The sequence below is a fragment of the Hordeum vulgare genome, chromosome 7H (assembly GCF_904849725.1).
Source record: "Hordeum vulgare subsp. vulgare chromosome 7H, MorexV3_pseudomolecules_assembly, whole genome shotgun sequence".
Lineage (NCBI taxonomy): Eukaryota > Viridiplantae > Streptophyta > Magnoliopsida > Poales > Poaceae > Hordeum > Hordeum vulgare.
This window is the reverse complement of record NC_058524.1, coordinates 601,097,921-601,103,278: the sequence shown is the minus strand read 5'-3', so window position 1 is coordinate 601,103,278 and position 5,358 is coordinate 601,097,921.

The following is a 5,358-nucleotide window of genomic DNA, read 5'->3' as shown; positions in this document are numbered from 1 at the left end:
CATTTAGCTCTCCATTCAGGAAAGTCGTCTTAACGTCCATTTGATGAACGAGAAGACCATGAGAGGCCGCCAATGAGAGAAGTACTCGAATGGTGGTCAGTCTAGCCACAGGTGAATAAGTATCGAAGAAATCTTCTTCTTCTTTCTGGGCATAGCCCTTGGCCACAAGCCTAGCCTTGTACTTTTCAATCGTACCATCAGGCCTAAGCTTCTTTTTGAACACCCACTTGCATCCCAATGGTTTGCAACCATAGGGACGATCAGTGATTTCCCATGTCCCGTTAGCCATGATGGAATCCATCTCGCTACGGACCGCAACTTTCCAGTAATCAACATCTGGAGAAGCATACACTTCTGAAATAGAAGTGGGATTATCATCCACGAGATATACGAAGAAATCATCACCAAAGGTCTTTGCAGTCCTTTGTCTCTTGCCCCTACCACGGGCTTCCTCGTCATCCTCCTCAGGATTTTCATCATGTGTTTGTTCATAGTATTCCATAGGAATGACAGGCTCAGGAGTTATCTCAGATTCCTGTCTAGAAGTGCTTTGCATATCTCTCATGGGAAATATATCCTCAAAGAATGTAGCATCCCTCGACTCCATTATTGTACCGACCTTCACGTCAGGTACCTCAGATTTCACTACTAGAAATCTATAGCCTACGCTATTCTTAGCGTATCCCAAATTAACGCAGTCCACAGTCTTTGTTCCAAGCTTACGCTTCTTGGGGATCGTTACATTGACTTTCGCCAAGCAGCCCCAAGTACGTAAGTACGAGAGTGTCGTCCTTCTCTTCGACCACTCCTCGTAGGGAGTGACCTCATTATCTTTTGTAGGAACTTTATTCAGGACATGACACGCGGTCAATATAGCATCCCCCCATCATGCCTTGGATAAACCCGATGTATCTAACATGGCGTTAACCAAATCAGTTAGAGTACGGTTTTTCCGCTCGGCAACCCGTTTGACTAGGGTGAATAGGGAGGCGTCCTCTCATGAATAATGCCGTGTTCCGCACAAAATGAATCAAATTCGTTTGAGAAGTACTCTCCACCACGATCAGACCGGACTCGTTTAATTTTCTTTTCAAGTTGATTCTCAACTTCTGCCTTATAGATTTTAAAGTAGTGTAGAGTCTCATCTTTAGTATTTAACAGATACATGTAGCAAAATCTAGTGGAATCATCTATCAGTGTCATGAAGTATTTCTTTCCACCTTTAGTCAACACACCATTCATCTCACAAAGATCAGGATGTATGAGTTCTAATGGTGCCAAGTGTCTCTCCTCTGCAGCCTTGTGAGGCTTGCGAGGTTGCTTTGCGTGCACACACGAATGATACTTAGAACCTTTGGCTAAAGTGAAAGTTGGGATTAAATTCAGTTTTGCTAGCCGCGACATAACACCGAAACTTATGTGACAAAGACGTGAATGCCAAACTTTAGATTCATTAACACTCGAATGAATATTGTTCACGACTTTATTACAAAAATCTGCAAGAGAAAGGCAAAACAGACCTCCGCACTCATAACCTTTTCCAACGAAAAGTCCATATTTCGTAACTACTACTTTATTAGACTCGAATACCAACTTAAACCCTTCTCTACACAGAAGGGAGCCACTAACGAGGTTATTCTTGATGGCGGGGACATGCTGCACGTTCTTCAGCTGCACGATCCTTCCCGAAGTAAACTTCAGATCGACCGTGCCAACACCAAGAACAGAAGCACTCGCGCCATTCCCCATCAATACGGACCCACGACTGGTGGCCTGATAAGAGAGAACAATGATAAGTCAGCACACACATGAATATTTGCACCCGTGTCCACCCACCAATCGGTGGACTGACAAACTGTAAATACAGTAAGTAAATTACCGTACCCAGATGCACCACTTTCATTGTTGCCCACAATCATATTGGCAGACTTGGAGTCCTGCGCCGGCTTCTTGTACTTGTTTGGGCACTTGTTCGCCCAATGTTCCTCTGAACCACAAGTATAGCAGCCATCTCCCTTCTTATTCTTCTTGAAGGGCTTCTGTCCCTTCTTCTTGAAGTCGGTATTCTGTTGGACAGAATTCTTTCCCTTGGGCTTGTGGGAATTGAGGTTCCTCTAATGTACCATATTGGCAGCAGAAGAGCTTTCCACCGCTTTTCCATTGGAGTCCTTTGCTCTAGAGTTCTGCTCAACACTCAGATAGCCGATGATGTCCTCTACTGAGAACTCACGCCTCTGATGTTTCAGAGTAGTAGCAAAGTTCCTCCAGGAATTAGGAAGCTTAGCAATTATACAGCCCGCGACAAACTTGCCCGGCAAATTGCACTTAAGAACCTCAAGTTCTTTAGCTATGCATATTATCTCATGAGCCTGTTCCAATACAGAACGGTTGTCAACCATCTTGTAATCGTGGAACTGCTCCATAACATACATCTCACTCCCAGCATCGGTGGCCCCGAATTTAGATTCGAGCGCCTCCCACAAGTCCTTGGCAACATGCATATGTAAATATGCATCAACCAGCTTATCTCTGATCACGCTAATGACTGCTCCAAGGAATAGGACGGTGGCCTCCTTAAACATCTTCTCCTGTTCAGGAGTGATAGTTTCCATAGGAGTGACACCGGCTACCCAGAACACGTTCATAGCCGTAAGCCATAAGGTGGTTCTCGTTTGCCAACGCTTGAAAAAGGTACCGGTAAACTTATCCGGTTTCAGTGCAGCAGCAAAACCATTACTCGAAAAATTCCTACACACATTAGGTTTTTGGATTGTTGAGTAAATAGACAATTTTCCGAGTAGATTAATCCATGAAATAATTACTAACATGACATTGACTAGGTTCATGACATACTGATCACGGAGTATACTAGCAAGTACTACGCATATAGCAGAAACATCTACGCATATAGGCAGTACTACTAGTGCAGACAGAAACAGGAGAGAGATAAACATATCATACCCTCCGATCGGCCAATTGGCCGTAGCAGCAGCGGTGGCGGCGGCAGCATCCTCTGCCGCCTTCTTCTCGGTTTCGGCCTTCTCGCGGACGAGACGGTCAGCTTCTCTTGGTGAAGACATGGCGATGACGAGGGCGACGCAGACGTAGACGAAGCAGACGGACGGAGGCGAGCAGTCGCGTGATCGCTCCCCAAAAACCTAATCGCCCCTCTCCCGTACATGAACCGAAGAGGCAGGGTTTCGGAGGCCTGCTCTCCCGTTGACCGTGTACGCGGTAAACGGGACGGAGTCGCCGGCGGCAGCAGCATCAAAAGGAACGAACGCGTGACGCAGATGCGATCTGATTCTCGTGACGGCTAGGGTAGGCGATAACCTGCTTATAAAGGCGGCTGGGTGGAGAGACGTGGGCCGAACCCACGTCCGAGTCGGTTGCCGTGTCCGTTACGTATTCTCCGTTCATGACCGGCAAAAATAGCGACGCGACGCGACGCGGCGGGAAAGGAGTGCGCGAGGACACCTTCTCTTCTCACTCTTCAATAACATGTGGAAGAGAGACCCTTATAAAGGGGTCAAACTTCTCCTCCACTAGCGGGGTGAGACTAAACTTTCCACCACCTTATCATGCCACCACCTACATGGGTCCTTGGAGATTTTTCTGAAATTCTCTAATGGGCCTAAAGCCCACTACCAATTTCAACAATATCCTTGTGGGACAAGGAAGAAACCACCGTGTACGCCATCCTTGCAGCACGCCTCACCGCGACCTCCTACGACAAAACGATTCTTACACTCACCACCCAGCTCCGGCAGAACACATCGCTCTCCGGCCCAGAAGGGACCGCCTATGGGAACTGCCTGCACGACTATGTCGCGGCGAAGAACCCCATCAACCGCGTCGCCGACGTGATGTTGTCCACCTGCTTCTTTTGAGGGCTTGGTGAGGAGTACAGGAGCGGGATGACTAGCCTGGAAAGTTGTAGGGACAGGTTGCTAGCGCCGTGGATGAACAAGTCGTTGTTGCACCACATGGTTATGGGCGACCGGGGCATGGTCTTGCTGCTTGGGAAATTGTTAATTTGAGCGTGCGATTAGATTGATCGACAACATGTAGACCGAAGAATGAGCAATAATTGCGAGGATCGGCTACATAATTTTGCATGTGCGTATCTATTGTTTGTGTGTCCTCTCTCACTCATCTAAAGTTGTTGGTGGGCGAAACCGGACCGGTAAATTTGTGGCATCCTACTATAACCACAAGCATCAACTAGGAGGAAATTTTCCCATAAAAAAAAACTGGAAAAACATTTGGAAATAAGAGCCTTGTTAACCTTGAGTGAGTCTTTAGTAGTCGGGAATTTGAGCTGGAAATGAGAGAATGTTGAAAGCAGTGTTTTAGAGCACAGGCTCCATGGATGCCGTTGTTTCAAATTTGTTAAAATACTATTTAAAATTTCAAAAGAAAAAAACGTTTTTAAAAATATGTATACGTGTTCTCTCATAATCTATATTTTTTGTTAAATAATACTTCCTCTGTAAGCTAATATAAAAATATTTAGATTACTAAAATAATGTTCTAAATGCTTTTATATCAGTTTGCGGAGGAAGTACCCAATATGATGACATTCATGCGCAAAGTATGAAAGAAGTACATTATACGTCAGTACTCTCTCACATCCGCTCCTAAAGTCAATGGCTATAGAAGTCCGACACTTTAGTGCGTGAAGAACCAATTGTAAATGATCAGATAATGTTCGGTTCCTTAGACTTTACAGTTGTCAGAAACACCTCATGGATTAAGTATGAGCATGCCCTCTTAGTTATGATCGGGATACTCGCAAACTGTTTAATCCTGTTAGAATTAATCCGAGACACTTTATTGATCATTCGAGGATCAAGCAATCACAAGCACGATAACAAGATTTGTTAACGTGGTTCACCGATATGACTACATTCTCGGGGCCTGATTACGGATGCTCTACGGGCGCTCCTCCCCATACACCGTCACAATATCACACCCCGGCTGCCCGGGCACCGGCACATGCCGCCGGCTCCCCCGCGTACATGTGTTATTACGTTGGCGTACGTTACATCGTGTGTTTATCCTCTCATTATATAAGAGGCATAAGGGTATAGGTGTCCTAATAGGACACGACTCCTATCTTGTGTATACACCGTATGACTCCAAGTCCAACTGTAACCTTCCTTGTACAATAATATTTCACATAACTCTAACAAACTTCACCTTGGCGAATATTCTCCACAACCTTGAATTCATCCATGCGTCGAACCTCTATGTACATTGGACTTGAGATTATACCATGAGCACTGCTGCTACTCTCCCAGACTCCACGTAACTCCACGTGCAACTGTAGTCCCTTCTTGTCTTCTTCACGATCAA